This window comes from Entelurus aequoreus, linkage group LG05 (assembly GCF_033978785.1).
Source record: "Entelurus aequoreus isolate RoL-2023_Sb linkage group LG05, RoL_Eaeq_v1.1, whole genome shotgun sequence".
Classification (NCBI taxonomy): Eukaryota; Metazoa; Chordata; class Actinopteri; order Syngnathiformes; family Syngnathidae; genus Entelurus; species Entelurus aequoreus.
This window is the reverse complement of record NC_084735.1, coordinates 49143655-49152406: the sequence shown is the minus strand read 5'-3', so window position 1 is coordinate 49152406 and position 8752 is coordinate 49143655. Positions and strand designations below refer to the sequence as shown.

The following is an 8752-nucleotide window of genomic DNA, read 5'->3' as shown; positions in this document are numbered from 1 at the left end:
ATCAATGACATGACTCTATCGGGCCAGCATGTGTTGTCATACACTACACCTAACAATAAACACGCCGCAATTTGCCATAACATCATATCGCAACTTTTTCACAGAGCCCGACATATGCGCCAGGTTTTTCCCATGGACACAAGAGGAACCATGTCGGCAACTGTATTGGGAAAAACCCGGGAGCCGAGACAGAGAGGGGAGGTGGGAGGGGCTTGTTGCTTGTGACGTCACCGGCTGTGTGGAGGAGTATAGGCTGTGCTGTCAGCCCAGTGTCAGTCTGATGAAGATTGGCATGCAGGTAAGCTGTCATTCATTTTCAATGTCAGTGCTTTGCGGGCAGGGCTTTACCACTTGAGCGGCCTTTCCCCCCACTTCCCTCCCCGTCATTACAAAAGGCAGGACATTGTTCATGGAGTCAAGACAGGCAAGCCAGGCCGGGAGTGAGAGAGGCTGGGAAGGGAGGGCGGGAGAGCGAGGGAGGAGGAGGAAGGAGAGGAAGGGAGAGAAAAAGAGAGGGAAAGGAGGGAAGATGTGTTTTTGTGCCGGACTCTTTAGTCAAGTGGATTTTTTCCTTTCCTTTGGATTTTAATTTGCCGGTTTTTCCTTTTGCCGTGCATGCACGCAGGGTTCTCTTGTGAAGACGGGGAAAAGGCAAATGTTAGTTTGGAAAAATGCATGGTCGCGGACTGATCTCACGCAGCACTCCTGATAAATTACTACCTTTAAAAAAACAAACAAATAGTGCACAGGCGCGTTTGTTTTGACTGGCACACTTATTTATTTTAAAAAAAAAGGTAATGCACATTTCAGATTTTAACCACAAAAGACATGATTATTAATATGTGTTTTGTGTTGCCGGGTGGTTCTTTACATATGAGCAAGTTTTACAGTGTGTGACGTTGTGTGTTTGGAAGAAAACAACATTTCTTCATTACATGACAAATTGAAGCCTTACTTTTGATGAAATGTCCTCATTGGATTGTGTTTGATATTTAAATAAACTATATGACTCTCACAAACAATTACTTTCTTTATAGAGCATAGTTTTATTGTCACGGTACACATGTGCAATGTAATTAAGCAGCTCTATAGATTGTTTACAGCTTAATAAATACAAACAGAAAAAAAGTACAGAAGTATAACATGTATTTTAGCCAAAAAAACATTGCAAGAAGGAAAAAAGTATATATGTTTATACATATATATATATGTATATTTAAACAAAAGTTTATGGGGTACTACATTTATTTCCCTTTGCCTTGTCATTTTGAACCTTAAATATGTGATAGGTTTACATACAATCTCCAATAGACATAGCTATCGACTAAACAACCACAGATGTGCATGCTGTATGCAATCATATGTCCACAGCTAATTTTTAATCACATGCCCCCCCCCAGGCCCCCCACATCAGCCTAATTAAGCCAGTTGTGGACTAATTACATTCTTCCCTGAGAAATCACATAAAGCATTTACACCTTGCCTTGCCTAATTAAGCTTATACTGTAAGACACGTTTGACATCTGCAGACTTCTGAGGATGTAGTGCTTTGTGATCGACACTGCCGCTGCTTCCTTTTTTTTTTCTTTAGACAATTGGAAATGATTGGCTGCCTTTTGTCATTGTGCCCATTCATTTTGGACGTTACATTCATAGAAAAACACCAGGAGTTGAATAGACTCAGTACACGTCACCCGTGCATCTGTGTACAAGGGATCATTTTAATGTATCACTAAAACTAGTTCAATCGATCATTTATGTCAGGGGTAGTGTTGTCCCGATACCAATATTTTGGTACCAAAATTATCTCGATACTTTTCGGTACTTTTCTAAATAAAGGGAACCACAAAAAATTGCATTATTGGCTTTATTTTAACAAAAAAATCTTACGTCACATTAAACATATGCTTTTTATTGCAAGTTTGTCCTTAAATAAAATAGTGAACATACAAGACAACTTGTCTTTTAGTAGTAAGTAAGCAAACAAAGGCTCCTAATTTAGTCTGCTGACATATGCAGTAACATATTGTGTCATTTTCTATTCTATTATCTTGTCAAAATTATTAAGGACAAGTGGTAGAAAATGAATTATTATTCTACTTGTTTATTTCTTGTTAATATCTGCTTACTTTCTCTTTTAACATGTTCTATCTACACTTCTGTTCAAATGTAATAATCACTTATTCTTCTGTTGTTTGATACTTTACATTAGTTTTGGATAAAACCACAAATTTGGGTATCAAGCCGATACCAAGTCGTTACAGGATCATACATTGGTCATATTCAAAGTCCTCATGTGTCCAGGGACATATTTCCTGATAATATACATTTTAAAAAAACGAAAGAAGATGTGATGCCAAAAAATATCGACGTAATCATAGTAGCATCAATTAGATACGCTACTGTACTTGGTATCATTACAGTGGATGTTAGGTGTAGATCCACCAATGGCGTTTGTTTGCATTTTGACGCCGGTGAGCTACGGTGTGTAGTGAAGCATGTTTAGCTATTCCTCGTCCTGCAGGGATGATACTTGTAAGAAACTGACTTTATTTGTCGCCATGGAGGCGAGGATTAGTGATTTAGAAGTAGCTAAAACACTGCAGACTGGGTCTGGACTTTAGCTGCTAGCTAGCTAGCCATGTCTTAAAGCACCTCTTCCAGTGGGCGTTTTAGTGTTATATTTTCACCTTTATCTTTAGTTTTTAAGCCAAAATACGCCTGTTCTCCCTTTTCTGCCCACACACTGTATCTGTTTGTAAGTAATCCGTGATTGCGCACTGCCGAACATGCTCGTCTGCTCGTAAACCAGCAATGACACAACGTGACGACCGGTGGCGGACCGGTACTTTACAGAGGCGTATAGAACCGAATATGATTCAGTGGTATCGCAGTACTATACTAATACCGATATACCGTACAACCCTTGTCAGGGGTATTCAAAGTGCGGCTCAAAGACAATTTTTTAACATTCTTAAAATGCTATTACCAAAAAAAAAACCACCTGAAAAAGTGGAACGAAAGATCACTAAAATATAGGCATGCACAATGCTTCTAAAGAACGATACCAATAAGCATATAACTTATTGATATTTGTTAATTTTAAAAAAATAAGATTTACAAACGTACATGTTAAATGTGCTTTTGGGGTAGCTTCTGTATCAGCAGCCTTCTTCGTAGGCTTTCAAAACACTGTCAAAGCAATACCGGCGTTTCAGGTAGTTGAAAAGGTTTGATGTGTTAAAGAGTGATGTTTTTTTTCTTCCTCACGGAATATTTATGGAGCATTTGGTGCAAATAGCATTTAGGGTGGGCTATATGGCTTAAAGTCTACAGTACATTGCGATATGTATTGCAGCCTCCTGCAATAACAATGTATATTATATATAACTATTTCAAAACACATTACTATGGCTCCTAATTTAGAAGTTGACGTATGCAGTAAAATATTGCATATTTTCCGGTTGTATTATTTTCTCGAAACTATTATAAATCTACTTGCTAATTTACTGTTATTATCTGGTTATTTTCTGTTTCTATCTACACTTCTGTTAAAATATAATAAACACTTATTCTTCTGTTGTTTGGATACTTTACATTAGTTTTGGGCAATACTACAAATTTGGTCTCGATCCAATACCAAGTACTTTCCGAAGAAGTATTGGTCATACAAATGCTGATACTTTTAAGTACTTAAGATCATTGAATGATTAACTTTTTGGTAACCGCTATAATCAGAAAAAAACTCAAGATGGCGGTGTAACTACCGTAATTTCCGGACTATAAGCCGCTACTTTTTCCCCTCGTTCTGGTCCCTGCGGCTTATACAACGGTGCGGCTTATTTGCGGCCTGTTCTTCTCCGACACCGACGAAGAGGATTTCGGTGGTTTTAGTACGCAGGAGGAACACGATGACACAATGATTAAAGACTGACTTTTCATATACTGGTAGGCTGGTTATTTTGATAACATACAGGCAAGCACTTTGTATTACTTTGCACCGTTGTATTATTTGTACTCTGCACGAATGCTGTTCGCCATGTCAAAGATGTGAAAGTTTGATTGAATGATTGAAAGATTTATTGTTAATAAATGGGACGCTTTGCGTTCCCAAACAGTCATCTCTGTCCCGACAATCCCCTCCGTGGTAGCAGGAACCCCTATATACTACGGTAATTACACATCAAAACCCTGCGGCTTATAGTCGGGTGCGGCTTATATATGGAGCAATCTGTATTTTCCCCTAAATTTAGCTGGTGCGGCTTATAGTCAGGTGCGGCTTATAGTCCGGAAATTACGGTATATCAATTACATTTTCAAAAACGTTCCTACAATTGGCTCTGATTTAAATCATTTGGTTTTTGCCCTAAAGTCCTCATGTGTCCAGTGACTTTCTTCCTGATCCTGTAAACCATAACAAAAACAACAATCCTTTGATAGTAAAAAATATTAATCTAACCATTGTAGTATTGACCTTATACTGATATTCTCGGTATCGTTACTGTCGACATTTGTATCGATCCGTCCACCTCTGTTTACACTGAAGAGCTTTATCTTGTGGTTAGCAGTTAGCGTATCCTCCTACGGTGTGTAGTGAATTATATTTATATAGCACTTTTCTCTAGAGACTTAAAGCGCTTTACATAGTGAAACCCATTATCTACATCTTTAAGCTACATTTAAACCGGTGTGGGTGGCACTGGGAGCCGGTGAGTAAATTGTCTTGCCCAAAGACACAACGGCAGTGACGAGAAAGGCGGAAGCGGGGATCGAACTGGAACCCTCAAGTTGCTGGCACGGCCGTTCAACCAACCGAGCCACGCCGCCCCATGTTGCATGTTTAGCTATTTCTCGTTCTCCAGTGATAATGTTACATTTAAAAAACATAGTTTATTTGATTGCTGACTTAGAAGTGGCTTTGCACTGTGAAGGGACGTTAGCTGCTAGCCCACTAGCGAGGACGCTACATTGCATTAAGGACGCGACTGTTCGCCTGTTAGTTTGCGGGACACAATTAGAATGTGTCATCAACTTGCATTATCAGGATATAGCAATAGTATTAAAATCTCTATCGTCGGCCAAATTCATAATGTCTTCCTTTAAAACAGTGAAGAAGTTAGTCCCGAGTGATCATGGTTAAAATGGTTGTTAACAATGGGCTCAGGGGAAGTATAGACTTAGACTTTCAGACTTAGACTTAGACTTCCTTTTTATTGTCATTCAAATTTGAACTTTACAGTACAGATTAGAACACAATTTTGTTGCATTAGCTCATGGTAGTGCAGGATAAAATAGCAATAAGGTGCAGATATAAATAAATAGATCACTGTACTGATAAATGTATTGCACTTTTGCATATGCATCCACGTTTATGGATGTATGTTATATTGTCTTTATATTCCAGCGAGTTAATCCATTTTTGGGGGTAATTGAGGGGATAATTATGATGCGTTCAAGAGTCTTATGGCCTGAGGGACGACGCTGTTACAGAACCTGGAGGTTCTGCTACGGAGGCTGCGGAACCTCTTTGTAGAGTACAGCAGTGAAAACAGTCCTTGGTGGGGGTTGGGGGAGTCTCTGCAGATTTTCTGAGCCCTGGTCAGGTAGTGGCTTTTTGCGATCTCCTGGGAGAAAAGGAGCGCTTGTTTTGCTCACCCTACAGCACAGTACGGGTAATCTCCCCTCATTGGAGACATTTTTTTTTTACAATTGGTTATCTGAGATATTTTCAATGTTATTGGATTCATCAGTGTGATATCATAATTCCTCATATTGGCATGATAATTATTTGTCCAATATTTATCATTCACCCCTAATAAGGTACAGTATATAATGTTATGAAAATTTCATATCATGGTTATCGTGACCAAAATATCACACACTGAAATCATTTGACCAAGTTTTTTTTAAATAACTAAAATTAGGCCTGGGCTGATACTCGATAAGTCTATTAACCGGACGATAAATGAAAATGAAGTCGGTAAGTTTGCTAGCCAGGATAATCGCCATATGTATGCGTTGTCACGGATTACAAAAGTGGTCACTCTTTCAGCAGCTGTAGGCGTTTCTACTACAAATAAACAGTAGTAATGATAACCACTGTACAACTCCTGACAGTTGGTATTACTGTATTAAATGAAAATGATCGAGAAACCATGATTGATAGCCACACATTGATAAAATTATGGAGACCAACTAGCGATAGCTTTTTCGCTGTCTTAAATGCTAACATGTAAACAAGAGACATTATTGTATTAACACATTATTGTCTGAACAACTGAGCTCCAGTATTCATATTAACAAAAAAGGTTTTGCTGTCTTTGCACAAAGTTATTGGTATAAACTCCACAGTGTCGGGTTGAAACAGTTGGACACGGACTCCGTTCAACAGGAAGTGAACTCGCGTGAAGTGAAACAACTGATCAAAAACTTGCATTATTGGCTTTATTTTAACAAAAAATCTTAGGGTACATTAAACATATTGCAAATAGTGAACATACAAGACAACTTGTCCTTTATTAGTAAGTAAGCAAACAAAGGCTCCTAATTTAGCTGCTGACATATGCAGTAACATATTGTGTCATTTTCCATTCTATTATTTTGTCAAAATTATTCGGGACAAGTGGTAGAAAATGAATTATTAATCTACTTGTTCATTTATTGTTAATATCTGCTTAATTGATCTTTTAACATGTTCTATCTACACTTCTGTTAAAATGTAATAATCACTTATTCTTCTGTTGTTTGATACTTTACATTAGTTTTGGATGACACCACAAATGTGGGTATCAATCTGATACCAAGCAGTTACAGGATCATACATTGGTCATATTCAAAGTCTTCATGTGTCCAGGGACATATTTCCTGAGTTCATAAACATAATATGAACTTGAAAAAAAAATTAAAAAATGTAGTGATGCTAAACAATATCGATGTAATCATAGTAGAATCGACTAGATACGCTACTGTACTTGGTATCATTACATTGGACGTTAGGTGTAGATCCACCAATGGCGTTTGTTTACATTTTCATGCCGGTGAGCTACGGTTTGTAGTGAAGCATGTTTAGCTATTCCTCGTCCTGCAGGGATGATACTTGTAAGAAACATACTTTATTTGTCGCCATGGAGGCGAGGATTAGTGATTTAGAAGTAGCTAAAACACTGCAAACTGTGGATGGACTTTAGCCGCTAGCTAGCTAGCCATGTATTGAAGCACCTCTTCCTGAGGGTGTTTCAGTGTTATAACTTCACCTTTATCCTTAGTTTTTAAGCCAAAATGCGTCCGTTCTCCCTTTTCTGTCTACACACTGTGTCTGCTTGTAAGTACTCCGTGATTGTATGCTGCCGAATATGCTCCTCTGCTCGTAAACCAGCAATGTCACGACGTGACGACAACGGGGCGCCGGGGTAGGGGACTGGTACATTTTAGAGGCGGTATAGTACCGAATATGATTCATTAGTATCGCGGTACTATACTAATACCGGTATACCGTATAACCCTACTGTGGAAAAGTTGCCCCTTCATCGCAGGGCCAACATAAACACACAAATAAAATAATATGGCTCTTATGAAGACAGAAGAATATTTCCTTTGCCAAGAAAGTGTATTTTGTGGCTATTTATTTTAGTTATTTAAAAAAATACAACTTGGTTAAAAGATTTTAGAGTGTGTGTAATACATTTTTGAGCACATTCAACAACATCACAATAATAATGATAACCATGATCATTTTAGTCACAAGACCTTTTATTTATTTATTTATTGTTTTGGTTGTGTATATTTGAGGGTCCCCCACCTCATCCTTAACAGTGACAGAACCTATTTTGTTGCTTTGGTTGTGATCTGTGCAACATTTTGCTTACTGACATCTTTTTTATTTGTTTGTTTTATTTAACTAGGTATTTAAAAGTGTACATTTCAATTACTGTACTATGTTAGAATATAAATATACATTTAAAGACGTTAATGTCTTTAGTTTTCATGTTAGCATTTAAGCTAGCAAGCTTTTGCCAGTCAGTCTGTGAGTTAATCAAAGTGCAGTTAGTTGTCAATCACGTTTTTTCGATCATTATTAATTTAAAATAATAACACTAACCGTCAGGAGTTTAATCGCGGTTATCATTAATAGAGTTTATCGTTACATTCCTATAACTCAGTATAGTTGGCGGTTTTTGGATATTTTATAAGCAAAATAGATGTCTCTCCTTACTAATTTTCTTCGTAGTTTGTTTTACACACTTGTGTTTGAGGTGGCCACAACTTTCCGCGTTCAACAGTATATTCGGTTTTTAATGACCAATTCAGCGATTCCGTCTGCTATTAAGTTAATGTTGAAATCTTAGGGCCATAAGCTCCAAACTGATTAAACATTTTACGAACCAAAAGTGCGATTTTTTCACAAACCATTCCATCCTTAGTGTCCAATACTGTATGTTTGGTTCCGAGGCCACCACGATAAAATGGAAATTGTAATGGAAATTGTAAATTGTAATGATGTGTTTAAAAAGAAGCACATAGGTATAATATTGATTATTGATTAACTCCTGTACTTTTTAGCAATCTAGTAGACTCGTATGGAAGTGTATCATTGATTCTCAACATTTTAGCTATCTGAAAGATTGTACGTTTAATCTTATGATACTGGCACATTGTGTGTGTGTGATTGATGTTTGCGATGTGCCTTTCTGCAAATTGACACTGCTTTGAAAAGTACTTGAATTGATTCAGACAAAGTTTAGCTGGCGGACGT

At 37.6% G+C, this 8752-nt stretch overlaps 1 protein-coding gene across 1 annotated transcript in view; it reads left to right on the top strand.

Annotated features, from left to right (window-relative positions):
* The first annotated feature begins 238 nt into the window (after positions 1-238).
* The window catches only part of LOC133649945 (uncharacterized), a 333671-nt gene continuing 325157 nt past the window's right edge, over positions 239-8752 (top strand). Inside the window, exon 1 of the mRNA XM_062046662.1 lies at positions 239-298. The gene's annotated coding sequence lies outside the window, so the exon portion shown is untranslated. The remainder of the gene's footprint in view (positions 299-8752) is intronic.